This window comes from Equus przewalskii, chromosome 7, assembly GCF_037783145.1.
Source record: "Equus przewalskii isolate Varuska chromosome 7, EquPr2, whole genome shotgun sequence".
Taxonomy (NCBI): domain Eukaryota; kingdom Metazoa; phylum Chordata; class Mammalia; order Perissodactyla; family Equidae; genus Equus; species Equus przewalskii.
Window position 1 is genome coordinate 87,624,124 of NC_091837.1, and position 16,723 is coordinate 87,640,846.

Consider the following 16,723-nt stretch of genomic DNA (forward strand, 5'->3'; position numbering starts at 1 on the left):
TGTATGCCTTCTTTTGGAGAAAGGTCTATTCAAGTCCTTTGACCATTTTGTAGTCAGGTTGTTTGCTTTTTGTTGTTGAATTATAGAAGTTCTTTACATATTCTGGATATCAATCCATTTTCAGATATGTGATTTGCAAATATTTTCTCCTGATCCTTGGGTTTTCTTTTCACTCTGCTGATAGTGTCCTCTGATGCACGAACGTTTTTAATTTTGATGAAATCTAATTTATTTATTTTTTCTTTTGTTGTCATTGTTTTTGGTGTCATAGCCAAGACTCATTGTCAAATTCAATGTCATGAAGCTTTCCACCTGTGTTTTCTTCTAAGAGTTTATACTTTGAGCTCTTATCTTTAGATCGTTGATCCATTTTGAGTTAATTTTTATATACGGTATATGGTAAGAGCCGAAATTCATTGTTTTGCATGTGAATATTCAGTTTTCCCAAAACTGTTTGTTGAAAAGTCTGTCTTCTCCTCATTAAATAGTCTTGGCACTCTTGAGTAAAATCACTTGACCATATATGTGAGAGTTTATTTCTGAGATCTCTGTGCTATTCCATTGGTCTATATATGTCTTTATGACAGTACCACATTGTTTTTTTCTTTCTTTCTTTCTTTTTATTTATTTATTTATTTATTTATTTATTTATTGAGGAAGATTAGCCCTGAGCTAACTGCTGCCAATCCTCCTCTTCATACTACACTGTTTTGATTGCTGGAGGTTTGTATTTTGTTTGTTTGTTTGTTTGTTTTTTTGAGGAAGATTAGCCCTGAGCTAATGTCTGTTGCCAATCCTCCTCTTTTTGCTGAGGAAGACTGGCCCTGAGCTAACATCCATGCCCATCTTCCTCTACTTTATATGTGGGATGCCTGCCACAGCATGGCTTGACAAGCAGTGCATAGGTCTGCACCTGGGATCTGAACCAGTGAACCCCAGGCCACTGAAGCAGAACATGTGAACTTAACCGCTGCACTAGTGGGCCAGCCCTGTATCAAGTTTTAAAATGAGGAAGTGTGAGACCTTCAACTTTGTTCTTTTTCAAGATTGTTTTGGCTATTGAAGGTCTCTTGAGATTCTATGTGAATTTTAGGAAGGATTTTTCTCTTTCTGCAAAAAATGTCCTTGGGATTTTGAGTAAAAATCTTTAAAAAATGATTATTTACATAAGGTATGATATGATGGAAAGAAGTTAAGCATTTTGACTTTATTTTCTTCAGCCTTAGATCGTGAGATTCATCCTATCTGCACCGAAAGTGTTAATATCTACAATTCTTCCCGCCCAGTGTCTGAAACATAGATTTTCATTCATTACTTTTGTCTCCAACTGTGCATCTAAAATAGTTCTAAGCTGGGTCTGAGGGGACGGAATAGCCAGTGGGCAGAGAACTGAGAAGTCTTCAGATTGGTCTTTGTATTTGCTGTTTTTCCACACTTGCCCAAATTCTGGCCAACTGCTGGGAATAAATGAATGTGTGAATAGCTAGTAGCCAAACAATGCTGGGGAAAATACAGACCAACTTGAGAGATATTAAGTTTACTTTTTAAAAAGCTTTTATATTGTTACAGTGTGTCTTCTTTAGATGTGGAGGTAGATCTGGCTTTTGTTTCAATACACTATGCAGTGGATTTGCAGGAAATCAATTATAGAGACTCCTAAAACTTTCCTCAAATATACTTTTCAGAGCTAGTGGAGAGATTGGGGGAATCAGGGACCATTGTCGTGGGAGCCTGACATCTGGCCGTGCTGTACAGATCTGTTCTCTTCATTATCCTTCTTTTTCCCTCTTTCCAAATGTTTAATCTTGACTTTGTTTTGGGTAGCCTTCCAGAATCACAAACTGTTAGAACTAAAAGCTACCTTAGTAAGTCTTTAATCTAACTACCTTGTTTATTTATTCTAAATATAAAACAGGCATCCTTTTCCCACTATTATTTCCTTTGCTCTGAGAAAAGAGAGACTTCCCAGTCCCTCATTATTTTGAATTGACTTTACAATATGCCTTTTGCACTAGTTCATGTGTATTTTTTTTTTTTTAAAGGAAGATTAGCCCTGAGCTAACTACTGCCAATCTTCCTCTTTTTGCTTAGGAAGACTGGCCCTGAGCTAACATCCATGCCCGTCTTCCTCTACTTTATACGTGGGACGCCTACCACAGCATGGCTTTTGCCAAGCGGTACCATGTCAGCACCTGGGATTGAACTGGCTAACCCTGGGCCACCAAGAAGCGAACGTGCACACTTAACTGCTGCGCCACCAGGCCGGCCCCAATGTACGTTTTTTGTATGTCAACCCTATCTTCCTGTGTAAGACATGAGGTCCTGAAGGAGGCGAGGTACAGCCTTGAGGACCCTAGGTTCCCTTTGGATTTACTTAGTGCTCAGTAAATGTTACTGTCAATTCATGCCTAACTAATGAAATTTAATTAACGGAGAATGGAAAAATACCTCCACATTAGTGGAATGTGACTTTTAAATATTTTCGACCTCTGGAGAAAGGATAAATTAGAGGTTGTTTGTCTTCTTCTTAACTATTCTAATCCTAATATAGTTACTCCCATTAAGTTGATAAGATACTAGAAAATTTCACTTTTTACTGAGCTTCTGAACGACAATTGTGGCACATGTGGAATTATCTTTGCACAGATGTGCTTTATTATTGAACAACCTGATTAAAACGAAGCAATTCACAAAGAGGCTTATTATTCCCAGGAAATATTTGCATCCCAAAAGGTAAACTTTTAAAGACAAATCAAACTCCTGTAGTATAGTGGACTAAGATGACACGTAACTCAGCCTTACTGCACAGTGTGGAAATACTAGATGGTCTGGATATACTAGATATAGCTGTATATAGATGTATATACTAGATACATGTGCGTGTCATCTAGTGAATATATATCTCATATATATAGTATATCTAGTATTATATATAATTATGTTATATTACTATATGTATAAAAAACTGATTCAAAAAATAAATAGCCATGCTTAAAAACAGAAAATAATAAAACCCCCCAAATCAAAACCTGAATTTCTAGAAAGCTATTTAGAGATGAGCAACAGCTTACATGTCATTAACAAGATAAAGGAAAAAATCATATGATTTTTCAATAAATTTATAAAAAGCACTTGGTGAGAAAAACAATCAACAGAGTGGGATTAGAAGGGAATTTCTTCAACTGGATAAAAAGCAGCTATAAAAAACTACGGGTCACATCATAATTAATATTGAAATATTGATCACTTTCAACTAAGACTGGGTACAAAGCATGGATGTTGATGCTTCTCTCTTTTATTCGACATTGCACTGGAGGTCCCAGCCAGTGAAATTAAGAAAGAAAAAGAAATAAAAGGCATTACGCTCAGAAAGGAAAAGTGAAAGTATTTTTATTTCCTCGTGATATGATTGTGTCCACAAGTAATCCAAAGAAATTTTAGAAAATCTCACTAGAGCTAATAAGTGGATTTAACATGGTTCAGAATAGAAGCTCAATCTACATAATAAATTTGTTTCTATATATCAGGAAGGAAATTAAAAAATACTGGTTATATTAGAATGAAATAACCAAAATATACTCAAGAATAAATCTAGTAAAATATGTGCATGACCTTTGCAATAAAAACCATAGCATATTGTGAAGTGAAACTAAAGAAAATCTAAAGAAATAGAGAGATACAACATGTTCATGGGTCAAAATCCTTAATCTATTGTTAGGATATAAGTTCTCTCTAAATTAGTATACAGATACAATATAATCCCAGTCAAAATCTTAGCAGGCTTTTATTTTGGGGCCAGAAATTGACAAGCTGATGCTAAAATATATGTGGAAATGCAAGAGAGCTAGAAGAGACAAAATGATCTTAAAAAAGAACAAAGTTGGAAGAATGATCATACCTAATTTCATGATTTACTGTAAAACTACAATAATCAAGGCGATGTGATTTCAGTGTAAGGACAGACAAATAGGATTAATGGAATGACGTATATTCCAGAAACAGTCTCCTACTGATAGGATCAATTAATTTTTCCAAAGTCACCAAAGAAAGTAAAGGAGATAAGAATTTTTTTCAACAAATAGTGCAGAAACAACTAGAAAATTGTATGGAAAGTAAGTGACACACTGTACACCTAAATTATTTGAGATTGATTTTAGACTAAACTTAAAATCTAAAACTCAAATCTTCAAATATAAACAGAATATTTTTATGCCTTTGGGATGCCAAAAATAAGCAAGAACCATAAAAAATTGATAAGTTGGACTTCATCAAAATTTAACATTTTTGCTCATTAAAAATTATGATTGGGGCCAGCCTGTTGGTGTAGTGAAGTTCATCCACTCTGCTTCAGCGACCCAGGGTTTGCTGGTTCAGATCCTGGGTGTAGACCTATGCACTGCTCATCAAGCCATGCTGCGGTGGCGTCCAACACAGAAGAACTAGAAGGACTTACATCTAGGATGTACAACTATCTACTGGGGCTTTGGGAAGAAAAGAAAAGAGGAAGATTTGCAATAGATGTTAGCTCAGGGCCAAGTTTCCTCACCAAAAACAAAAACAAAAAAAGAATACCCATTAGGAATAAATGCTTGTTAAAAAAAATTATGATTAAGAAAATAGATATACAAATTACAGACTAGGAGAAAATATTTATGATGTATAAATAATCATGTCAATAATATATAAAAAATCTCTACAGATGAAAAATAGGAACCTAATTAAAAATCATGAAAAACTTGAATGGTTTACAAAGGAAGTTGTACAAATGGCCAATAAATATGTAAAAAGATTCTCACCATCATTAGTCATCACTGAAATGCAAATTTAAACCACAAGATATCTTTACATTCCCACCAGAAATGGCTAAAACTAAAAAGACAGATAAGACGAAATACCAGCAAGAATGGGAAAGAACTATGGCTCTTATACTTTGCAGATGATGGTTTAAAATGGTACATTTTTAGAATACTATTTGACAATTTCTTATAAATTTGAAGATTCTTCTACACAACAACCTAGCAATTCTACTCCTAGGTGTTTATACAAGGAAAATTAAAACATACATCTACAAATAAAGAATTGAATAAGAACGTTCATAGCATCTGTATTTATAATAGCCAGAAAGTGAAGGCAACTGAAGTGTTCGTCAACATGGGTGAACAAATTGTGACATATTTATATTATGGATGAATATTCAGCAATAAAAAAGCAGTGAACTATTCAGAAACATAAAATACAGATCAATCTCCAAAAACTTATTTGGAGCAAATAAAACCTGTCATAAAGGTATACAAACTGTATGATTCCATTAAATGAAATTACAGGACAGGCAGCAATCAGCCATGGTGATTGACAGCATGATAGTGGTTGACTACAAAGGGATGGTTCTACTTGAGGGGAGCACAAAGGAACTGCCTGTAGTGAAAGAATTGTTCTGAATCATGATGAGTGTGGATTTTCCTCATGCCAGAACTCAGCAAGCTTCCTAAGATCAGCACATTTCGTTATGTGTACATTATCCTTCAATTAAGAAATTAACAAATTGTATTCTGAATGCAGAGTGGCATATACGAAAAATTAATTCATGCTAGGACAATCAAAAGAAAATTGTACAATATTAAAGACAAAGAGCAAAATCTTAACAGGAACCAGAGAAGAGACAGAGTACCTATAAAGGAAGCTGATTAGACCAACAGCAGAGAAAATAGCTGTCAGCCTATAATTTTATTTCTGGAGTAACTGTGATTCATAATCAGGGCAAATAGAGACATTTTCCAGAAAAATTTCAGAATGCTTACTAATAAACTACTCTCAGTGAAGAAAATTCTAAAAGTAAGTAAACCCATAAGGAATGAATGGCATATAGCCACCAGAAGGCTCTCATTGGGTTCCTGAGAGTGAGTGGAGGGAGCAGGTTCCTACTGGGCACTGTGGTCCCCACAGGTTGACCCACCCCGGGACAGCTCCACCACCTGGATGTGACTTTTACATCAGCTGTAGAGCTCATTGCGCCCAGTGGTGGAGCCTTTCCCAGAGCTGCTGCAGGAGTTGGGGTTCAGTTGCCTGAGTGGATGGCATGTAACCCAGGGTGCATGGTTGGGGCACAGGGTGGGAGTAAGGTGGCATAGGAGGGGAGAGGAGGCGATTTAAGTGGCTGCAACTTGCAGAGCAATTCTGCATCTCTGTCTTTCCACATTATTAGATTCTTCCCTGTTGGTGGCTGAAATACCTTTATTGGTGCTATCTGTGTTAGCCGTTGAGTAATTGCTCTGAAAATGCATGAGGATCCTGAAAATTAGAGCTTCATCATTATTTTGAAATACTGGACATGGAGAAGTTGAATTAGGTTTAAAATCCTTTCATATTTCACACGAGCTTGGAAGTGCATTCTCCCTCAGAGTCTCCAGAAACTTAGGCAGCTGGCACCTTGATTTTGGTATTTTTTCTATCATCTCATTGATCGAGTGGTCCATCTTTTTTTCACAGATCTTTTGATATATCTAATTCTGGGCCTGTCCAGCTGGTCCCGTGTGTGGCTTTAATTCGGGTCACTTAATATTCCCAGGCTCTCTAGCATCCAGACACATGGTAGAATTGCAGCTTGTGGCCCTTGTGGTGGAATGAGACCATGTGTGATTAGTTTGTTCCAATGAATTATGAGAAAAAGTGACCATTTAACTGTGAGTGAGAAACCATCTAGGGCCGATGACATTCCAGACAGTGGCTGCTTGGGCAGTCTGGGTCCCAGAATAAAGACAAAGCAGAGCAGAACATGCAAGCGGTGAACCTGAGAAGGACGTGTAGCCTGTGCAAGAAATAAAACCTCTGAGATTTGGAGGTTATTATCTTTCTGCACTTTTCTGTATGTTTGAAATATTTCATAATTAGATAAATTTTAAAACTTAAAAAACTTCACTTAGAAGAATATATGGACAGGACAGTGTTGAATGGGGTCTTTTGGGAGTTCACCCTTCTGGGCAGACCTCCACTTGGACAGAGGCCAGAAGGCAGTGTGGCCAGGTTGTCAGGTATCATGGTGGAGCAGAACTTAGCAGATGGCCACATGAGAAAATCTGATGGGTGGGCAGTCGATGTCAAGGATGTCAGCAATCCCCAAGGAGCTCTACTACACTGATGGGAGCACGTGCCTGGAGATTCTGACATCGGACATCAGAATCAGAAGGGTGGTCGACATCTCAGAGAGTTGTTAGCACCTGATCAGCTATAGTGATCGGTTTGGTCCCAGGTACTGAGGTTCAGGGACTGTTCTTTAGTTTCTCAGGGAATTAAGAAAGCAAAGCCAAATTTGTCTAAAGACCAGACTAGAAATTAGGATACAAAGAAACGAGACAGGGAACCTGTTAGTAAAGCTGATGACCAAGCAGATCTGGCTCACCATCAAAAAGGCAGAGACCTGTGTACTGGATTGGGCAGTGTCCCTCCAAAATTCATATCCACTCAGACCCTCAGATTGTGATCTTGTTTGGAAATAGTCTTTGCAGATATAATTAGTTAAGATGATATCATACCAGGTAAGGGTGCCTTCTAAGTCTAATGACTTACGTCTTCATAAGAAGCCATCTGATGGCACAGAGAAGCACAGAGAGAAGTCAGTTATGTGAAGACACAGGCAGAGACTGGAGTGATGCAGGAACAAGCCAAGAAACGCCAAGGATGATAGGCAACGACCAGAAGCTGGAAGAGGCAAGGAAGGATTCTTCTCTAGAGCCTTCAGAGGGAGTGTGGCCCTGCTCACACCTTGATTTTGGACTTCCAGTCTCCAAAAGTGTGGGAGAAGAAATTTCTGTGGTTTTTAGCCACTTGGTTGGTGGTACTTTGTTATGGCAGCCCTATGAACTAATCCGACCTGGTTTCCGGACTCCGTGGGGAAATGAAAGCAGGACTAATAATTTGACTAATTAAATATTCCGTGACAAGACACTATGCCAGCCCATGTATTTTCCCTGCTGGGGCCAAGTCAGTCCCAGAATACGCAGTAGGAATGAGGCAGAAGGCCGAGGTTAAGTAGACCCAGCTGTGGAATTTGGTGTTAAGGAATCAGGTGAGTTGTGTTCTAACACTCTTGCTTGCACCCACAGTGATCCACTGAGGAGTAAACTGCACAACTGCTTGTCATTAACTATCGGCGTGCACCCACAGCCCTGCCCTCAGTCCCTGGCCCTTATCAGGGCAGAGGCTCTGCAATGGGCTTCGGCGAACAGTGCCATCCGTCCAGTAGAATGTTCTTGGCACCCTGAAGAGTTAACCTCCAGTAATATCATTGACCGGCAGGCCTCCTGTTCCACAGCTATGTAGCTTTCCTCCTATTCTGCAGTAAATTGAAATTCCTTAGCCATGCTAAGTGTTACAAGAATCTGCAGTTTCCCTTAAACAATTAATGATTGTGAAAATTACAGTTTGTTCTTCTTCTATCCCCCTAGGAACACCACATGGTACTCTGAGTGTCATTAATATAATATGCAAATGATCTGTTTGTCTCCTCTTCCCAGTTTGGGGTAACCTTGTCAATCAGCCCGTTTGCACTAATGAGCTATCTGATGAAAGCTAGCCCAGCTGCTGAGAAGGTCACTGAGCACCTCGACCTCCCTTTCCTTGCCTAGGCCTACATGACAGTATTTGATGGAAAAGGAGAGCACTTTGATTGACGTTTGTCTGAAGTCACCTGAGTGTTAATTAAGGATGATGCTGGGATCTTATTGGAGTATTTTCTGAAACACAAAGAGCAGCCATTCTTTTCAAATGAACTGTCTGAATGTCGAAAGGTTATTATATAGATACGATTTCAGAATCTTCTTTAAGTGGGAGTGAGGAGGTATGATAGCCACACAGTTTTATATAACCCCATTTATTTAATTTTTGGAAACATTGTTTTAGCATGATTTGAAACATTACTAGGTGGCTGTGTTTTTAAAACTGATGTTCTGTTAATATCTCTGTGTTCGGAGAAACTTTCAATCTGTTGAGGTAAAAAGGAAATGGTGTTTACCGTAACTTCTTAACTAGGTGGAGAGACAGGAAAACTCTTCAAATGTCACTGAAGAATCCCTGACAGCAGAAATGAGAGAAACCTGAAAAAGCATGGGGCATTTGGATAGAAGTTTGTTGGAAACTTTTAAAGGGATATATTTCATTTTTTTCTGTGAGAATTATTGTGAGTAGGAAATTTCCTGAGAGAAAGCCCTTTGTCATGAAACTGAATTAATAGTGGCCTTGGATGTCTGGTGTGCAAAGGACACTCTAATATTTTCTGTGTGTGAATGAAAAATAAGCAGAGGATGGCCTTTGTCTTTGTGGTGTACAAATTGGGGCGTGTGTGTGTGTGTATCTATTTGGCACATTGGCGTTAGTGTTTTCAGCTGGTCTGAAAGCCCCATATAAGCCATGGGCTTGGATCGAGAGTGGTCCACAGTCCATCAGCCAGTGGGCTGAATTGGTATGGACCGTCCCATCTATAACTCCATTGATTTATTTTATTGTCTTCAAGCAGAGTCAGGAAGAGCTGGTAACGGTTGAGATGTGAAGCTTATCCAGTCCGATAGTTTGAGGGGGATATTTGTTTGTTTAACTCTCAGGAAAACTGTTTAACAATGGGGTGCCCTGCTCTCTGGTGACAGAGGAGTGAAGTACTAACCTTTATGGTGATTTTCTGATGAGGGAACTGAAGCCCAGTGAGATCCCACAGCACCGGGCATAGAGCAGTCCTGCTCTCCACGTTGGCACGAGGCTCCCCACAGACCCACGTCAGACGGGCCTGCGCCAGTTGCAGGTTAGAGCAGCGTGGGAGCTATTTGAGTCTCTCCTTCTTGAAGACACAACTTTTATTTTATATCTTTCTATAACTCTCTTCACAAAGGTGACCATGATTGAAATGTTCTTTTCCAACTTCTCTTGAACCTTAACTTTATTGGGTCCTGACCTACTTGAGACAGGTACGGACTGGCTGGTGTCTGGATGAGTGTGACGTCTCCACCCTCCCCCCAGCCCCTGTCCTCACACACGTGCACATCCTGGGCCTGTTTGCTCAACTGACATCGACTCACTAACCAAGTAGACTGTTCAACTTTCCTGAAATACTCAGGAAGTTGTGGTGGCCTCACCAGTGTTCCTTGTAGTGGATGCTGGCGGAGCACCTTTCTGGCTGCTGTGATGTTGCCTGCCTCTGAGAAGATCCCCTGGGGAAAGTTTTCCTGTCTCTCCACCTAGTTAAGAAGTTATGAAAAGCACAATTTCCTTTTTACCTAAACAGCTTGAAATGTCAAAAGGTGCTCTGAGAACTAACTCCCCCAAGAGGCTAGCTTATCATCTCCCACCCTACCCAATGTGAGCCGATGACTTGCTGTCATGGGGTGCAAAAGGACAACCCCTGGCCTTAAGAGGGGCTGGCACGGCAGTGTAAGGTGTGCCCTGGGCTTCCTTCCCCTTGGGAGCAGATGAAGCTGAGCCCAAGCTGAGCCCATTCTCGTTCACTCCACCTGCTCTGCCTGCTTCCTTCACTCCCCTCAGCCTGAGAATACACCCTTAATAAGTCACTTGAAGTAGATTCTTTCCTTCTCATAGGAGACCCAACCTATGAGATTTGGAAACAGATTCAGGGACAGGGGTCTTACCAGCTGGACAAAGATGAGGATGTCCACCTGTGGCCACTGGTCGGGGATGGAGGTGGAGCAGGGTGCACTTGCTGGTACAATATCTCTGGCATTTCAGAAGTGTGGGGAAATAGTAAAGACAAGGACTATGGAGTTGGGGCTGTAGCTAAGTTCCATTGATTCGTTGAAAAGACAAAATGACTGACCTATGGACTAACAATTTAAATCAAAGTATGAGTCACTAATCATCAGGGAAATGCAAATCAAAACCACCATGAGATATCATCTCACACCTGTTAGGATGGTTATTATGAAAAACAAAACAAAAGATAAGTGGAGAAATCAGAACCCTTGTACTCTGTTGGTGGGAAAGTAAAATAGTGTGGTTGCTGTGGAAAACAGTATGGAGGTTCCTCACAAAACTGATAATAGAACTACAGTATGATCCAGCAATCCGAATTCTGAGTGTATATTCAGAAGAATTGAAATCAAGATCTTGAAGAGATATCTGCATTCCCAGGTTCACGGCAGCGTTATTCACAATAGCCAAGATATGGAAACAACCCAAGTATCTGTCAGTGGATAAATCAACAAGATGTGGTGTGTACATACAATGGAACAGTACTCAGCCTTAATAAGGGGAAATCCTGCCATATGCAACAATATTCATGAATCTGGAGGACATTTTTGCTAAATAAAATAAGCCAGTCACAGAAGGACAAATAATGCATGATTCTAGTCATAGGAAATATCTAAAATAGACATATAGAAGCAGAGAATACAATGGTGGTTGCCAGGGGCTGGGGGTGGAGCAGGAGTGTTTAATGGGTGTAAAGTTTCATTTGTGCCAGATGAATCAGCTCTAGACATCTGCTGTATAACATATTGTCTATAGTTTATTGTATGGTGCACTTAAAAAAAATGTGCCTCTCTTTTCATGTTGATAGCAGAAGGGCAAGAGTATAAACTGGACCACACAAACATATTTTAGGCTTTGTGTCATGTCTAAAACATCTCACTGGCCAAAATAAATCCCATGTGGAGCCAACAGACAGGGTTGGTGAACTATATTCCTTCCATGAAGGTGTGGGGGAAAGGAGTGTGCATTTTAAAGAATAATCTACCACACCCATCCAATGTGTCCCTTATTTCAATGTTATATTTTTCATACATAATACTTCTGCTTGGTTCTCTTATCTTTGTTTCTTATCTCATAGTGATAATATCCTTTCACATCCATCTAATATGTATATTAATGCTAACTTACAGTTCTTGGTTCATCTATAATATTGTTGCCTGTTGAAGTTTATGTTTCCAGAATGTTGTTTTCTTTAGGAATGGTTATGTTCCTCGAATGTTATATTATGTTGTTTTGTGGCTGAACCCCAGGTTATGTCAGCTCCAAAGAGCTTTGAAAATAGGGGTTAATGAACTTCAGGTTGGAGACCTCCAAGCAGACAAAACAGAGCCAATCAGTCCTGAGATTGTAATTCACTAGCCCTGAAGGTTTGCAGACGGAATAGGAAAGAGACGGAAATGACTAGATAGTTTCTACCTGAACCCACACAAGGCTATTGTGCTGCTCTGATTTTACTCCTAATAAATGGTGATGACTGACATGATGGGCTGGGGCATCCACCCATATCACACTAATGGCAGTCAGAATTGAGGGCCACTACCTGGAGATTCTGTACAGCTGCTTGGAATCCTGCTGACCTCCATTTTCCACTTGCTTCTGTTCTCTGAGGACTGTGTTTTGCCAAGAATGACCTTAGATTGAGTATCTTGGGCATTAAAGGACTTAAGGCAAATGACTCTTAAAAAAATATGATTTAATTAAAAATAATATAATTTTTCTGTATCACTGATTTCTTATTCATATGTGAAATGGCACATTTCCCATGGAATGATAATGAATAGCATAGACTGAAACATGATTCAGTAGAACATGTTAAATAAATAAATTTGAAAAGCATTTAGAGTGAACTGGAGATTTGTGTGTTTAGGAGACAAACGGTGGACTTCACCTCTGCACTGCTGGTTCAGAGCCTACTGCTGTCGGTAATGATTTAAAGTGACTCATATGAATGTTATAAATCAGTTTGGTCTCTAAATATAAGGAATCCAGCGGGTAGTGGAGGGAACATTTTTATATATTTTTTCCAGCTCTTTTATTCCAATACCAAATGTCATTGTAAAACAAATGAAATGCCATTCTAAAATATTTATTAGATTCTTAAAGTGAAATACCAGTTGTGCTTCAGAAGGAAGTTTCATAAAATCTTTTAAACATCACTAAGATGATTCTGCCTGTTTGTACTTTCAGACAATGTAAACCTTGTCTTTACTCTAATACATAAGAACACTAATTGACATATTAAATATATATATCAAAATTATTTGCAAAATGTACAGTTATGGCAGAAATACTGTGTATTCAATTCGCAGGAAGTCCGGGCCTTCTATCTATAAGTAAACTTCCATCTTATATCAAAAAAAAAAAAATTCATCCTCCTAGGAAGGTGCAGCTATCCTTTATACAAATGGTTCACCTTCTGCCTGGACCAAAGAGGTGAATGAAATAGGGATGTGATATTGGTCTTCAATACTACCTCTTCTAAGTCTTTTATGGTATTTTTATGGTATGGCTAAATTCATAAGTTTCCTCGAGCGTATAATGTTGCTCTTGTTTTATTATTTAGTAGCAGAAGGTGTGGTGGTATTTCAGAGACATCCACTTGGCCCTTCTGGCTTTGGGTCAGGTAGCCAGTGTGGGTCAAATTCTCTGCCAGTTGCTGAGAATTCATCATCCAATTATGCCTTCAGTAACTGGAGACATTCCCAAAGCTGGATGTGTGGCCCACTGTGAAAGGGACTTCTGCCAAAACTCTGTGATTGTCTAAACTCCATGAGTCTCCCCTCTGTCAATAGACCATAGCGACCTTCCCCAGAGACTGATTTCTTCATGGAGCAAGTGGTTGGTAAATCCCAATGATCTGAGTTTTCTGTCTCCTGAGTGTATGTATAGCCACCCAAGAAAATGGCCACAGGTCCCTTTGAGGAAGGCTTGGGAGAAGGATTGATAATAGGTACCAGTGAGCATGGTAGGTCCAACCTCAAGAGGAACCAGCCTCCCCTCTATCAAAGGGGCTCTGCACCTGTTGAGGGGCTTCCTTCTGATGCTGGGGGAGAGGCTGGGACTCTCCATGTGGTGACTCCACGTGCTGATCACCAGACCTTGAGATTGCCCAATTATACAGACTAGGCTATGATTAAATGGGATGCTCATCTCTCTTTTTCCAATTGATTGGCCACCACCAAAGTTTCCTGTAGGTGGAAACCTTCTGGCCCTGCTGCTGACTGTGGTAATTGTGTCCACCTTGCAAATCTGTGCTGCAACTTAACTATCTCATTTTTAGCATAATCTTCAGCTCTGTATGCACTGTGTCTATAAGAAGCGAGTTGTTATTTTGGCCTCGTCTACTGTGGAAGCTCTTTGGCTCTTTGGTTATACCTTGACCTGAGAGTTTAAACCCCTGAGCTTATCATTTTCCTTCTCCTGCGCTTTCAGAAGCAGCTACCCCACCTTGCACTCCTTCAAATCATCATGGCTAGAAGTTACAGTTAAATGAAGCAGCCACTTGGTTTCCCAAAGCCTTGCCTTTGAAAGAATTTTTATCTCAAGCTACCAAAGGTAGTTAAATAATTATAATGCCATTTCAAGTCATAGTTTACTGGATATCCATTTCCATTGCTAATAAGGAGATCAGTCTGTCAAGCTCAAACAAGGCAGATCAATACCAGAATCCCAGCTCTGTTTCCTGGCACCATTGCTGGCACTGAGAGCTATATCAGTCAGAGTCCTTTAAGGGAAATAAACACCCAGACATTCTGCAAAGAGGGGACTTAATCTAGGGAATAGTTTTAAAAAATTTTGGAAGAGCTGAAAGCAGAATTAGGTAGCAAGATAACCCAGGACTTGGTAGCATTAGGAATTTGCTACTGTCCACAGATCTCTGAGAAGAAAAGAGAGGAGATGATGTTATGAGTCCAAAACACAAGTGCTGGATGCTGGAAGGAGAGCCACATGGGGTGCTGGACCTGTAAGAAGGGGCTCATCTGCCCACACAGGGATTGGTGAGCAGAATTCACTCAGGCTGATGAAAGCATTGAAGAAGGGTACCTTAGCAGGTGCCAGGGAGGAGCTTTATAGGCTGTGCTGGGACAACAGAGGAGAATACAGCAACGTCCAGAGACCCTGCCAGGGCACGAGACAGAAAGAGACAGAGAGAGAGAGGGAAGGAGGAGGAGGAGTGGGAAGGCAAAGGACAAAGGCTTCACTTGTCCTCTAGCCTCTCTTCTCCTGTGACTGCTGCCAATTGATAATGACTAACAGGAAGCCAGGTGACAAGGTAGCCTGGGAAACAGAGTTTGTGGAAGCCTAGCTCCAGTGCAGTAGTAATGGAGCAGAGAATGGTGGATAAGTGTGGGCTAAGAGACAAGTAAATAACTGGGACAGAGAAATTTAGATTGACAGGCAGACACGTTTTAAAAAGTGTCTGAACACATATCTTTGTTGCCGTCATACCTGGGAACATCCGTTATGGGCATTCTGACCCTATAATGATTTCTTGGATGCATTTTTGGTGGAATTGTAATAACATAAAAAATACCGAGGAACGATAATTCAAAGATAGACAACAACAGCCAGCTGCAAAGGATCGGTTCCCATATGATCCTGTCATTTGAACACTGTTGCCTCGGCCACAGTGGCGTAAGGAGTGGGCACTCTTCCTACATAACTTTTATTACCTCTCGGCCATTATGTTGCAGCTCTCCAGGAAATGTGGAAGGATTCTCTACACCCAGACATTATATGGAATAAGAAACCGTTCAGTATGTCTGGTCATTCTCTGCTGACTGGTTTGATTAGAAGTTGAAAAATGATCAAGAAAGGAAGTCTGTAGAAGAAAGTAGCTTATATTCATGCACACACGGGCATACTAACACTGGAAACGAATAGGATCTAGCAACAGGGTGGACAGTGCTAATGACCAAAGAGATATATATATCTGTATATATCTATATATATATTGTTCCTTCTGGAAAACAGATGAAAGATAACGAGATCCTTCCAAGAGAAAGGTTCCCCTCAGAAAAATACGTAGCTTCTGAAGTGAGAAATCTAGCACAGAAGCAGTGTAGAACCCCCAATTCTTGAGGCAGTGATCTAAATCATTCCAGGGAAGAATCTACTTTGTAGATAATATAAACTGTACATCAGTATGGACCTTTCCAGATTGCACATCATTGCCACTTGCATGATATGTTTCAGGCCTTATGACAATCTTACGGTGTCCGCATTACCAACTTCCTTTTAAGGAGAGGAGCTCTTCCAGGGATTGCCTTCTCCTGCCCCATCACGTTCTCGTGCCCCATCACAGAATGAGATGATTGGGTATTTATGCTTGGTCTTTTGACTTGGGCCCCTATGCTGGCGTCTGTTTTCCTGACCACCCCCAAGCCTTCCACTCTCCTCTCTGAACAGGGACCATCTGGGGTCAGCTCTTTCTGTGTCTTGCTGTGGCTGCCTCAATAGCTCCTGATGGCTCTCCACCTTCAGCCGTGACCCCTCCAGTCCTCAGATTGCTGAAAAGTGATCTGCTCATATTATTTATATTATTTGTTTGTGTCCTGTAACCTCCAGAAAAAGGCCCCCACTCCTCGGCGTGACTCATAACGGGGTTTTTCACCCCACTGTGTCCCCTGTCCTCCGGCACTGCTGCCGGGCTCTTCCTCCACGCACGCACGAGCAGCTGGCTCTTTCTTACTGCTCCGCAGGGCACCTCTGCCCTCTGCCCTGTCTTTCCCGCCTGCCTGGAACACTGAGCTCATTTCATCACAGTCTGTCCCAGGGTCCTCTCCCCTTTGTCACCTCCCTTGAAGCTCCTGCAGGCAGGGTTTGGCCCTGGATGTCAATCAGTGTCACAGCACACCTCAGAATGGCTTGCCCTGTGCTCCTGGAATTGAATCTTGTTCAAACTTTCACTAATTTTTTGATACCAGGAGATACCAAAGACAATGAAAATTTACGTTAATGAGTGTGTACTCTGTGT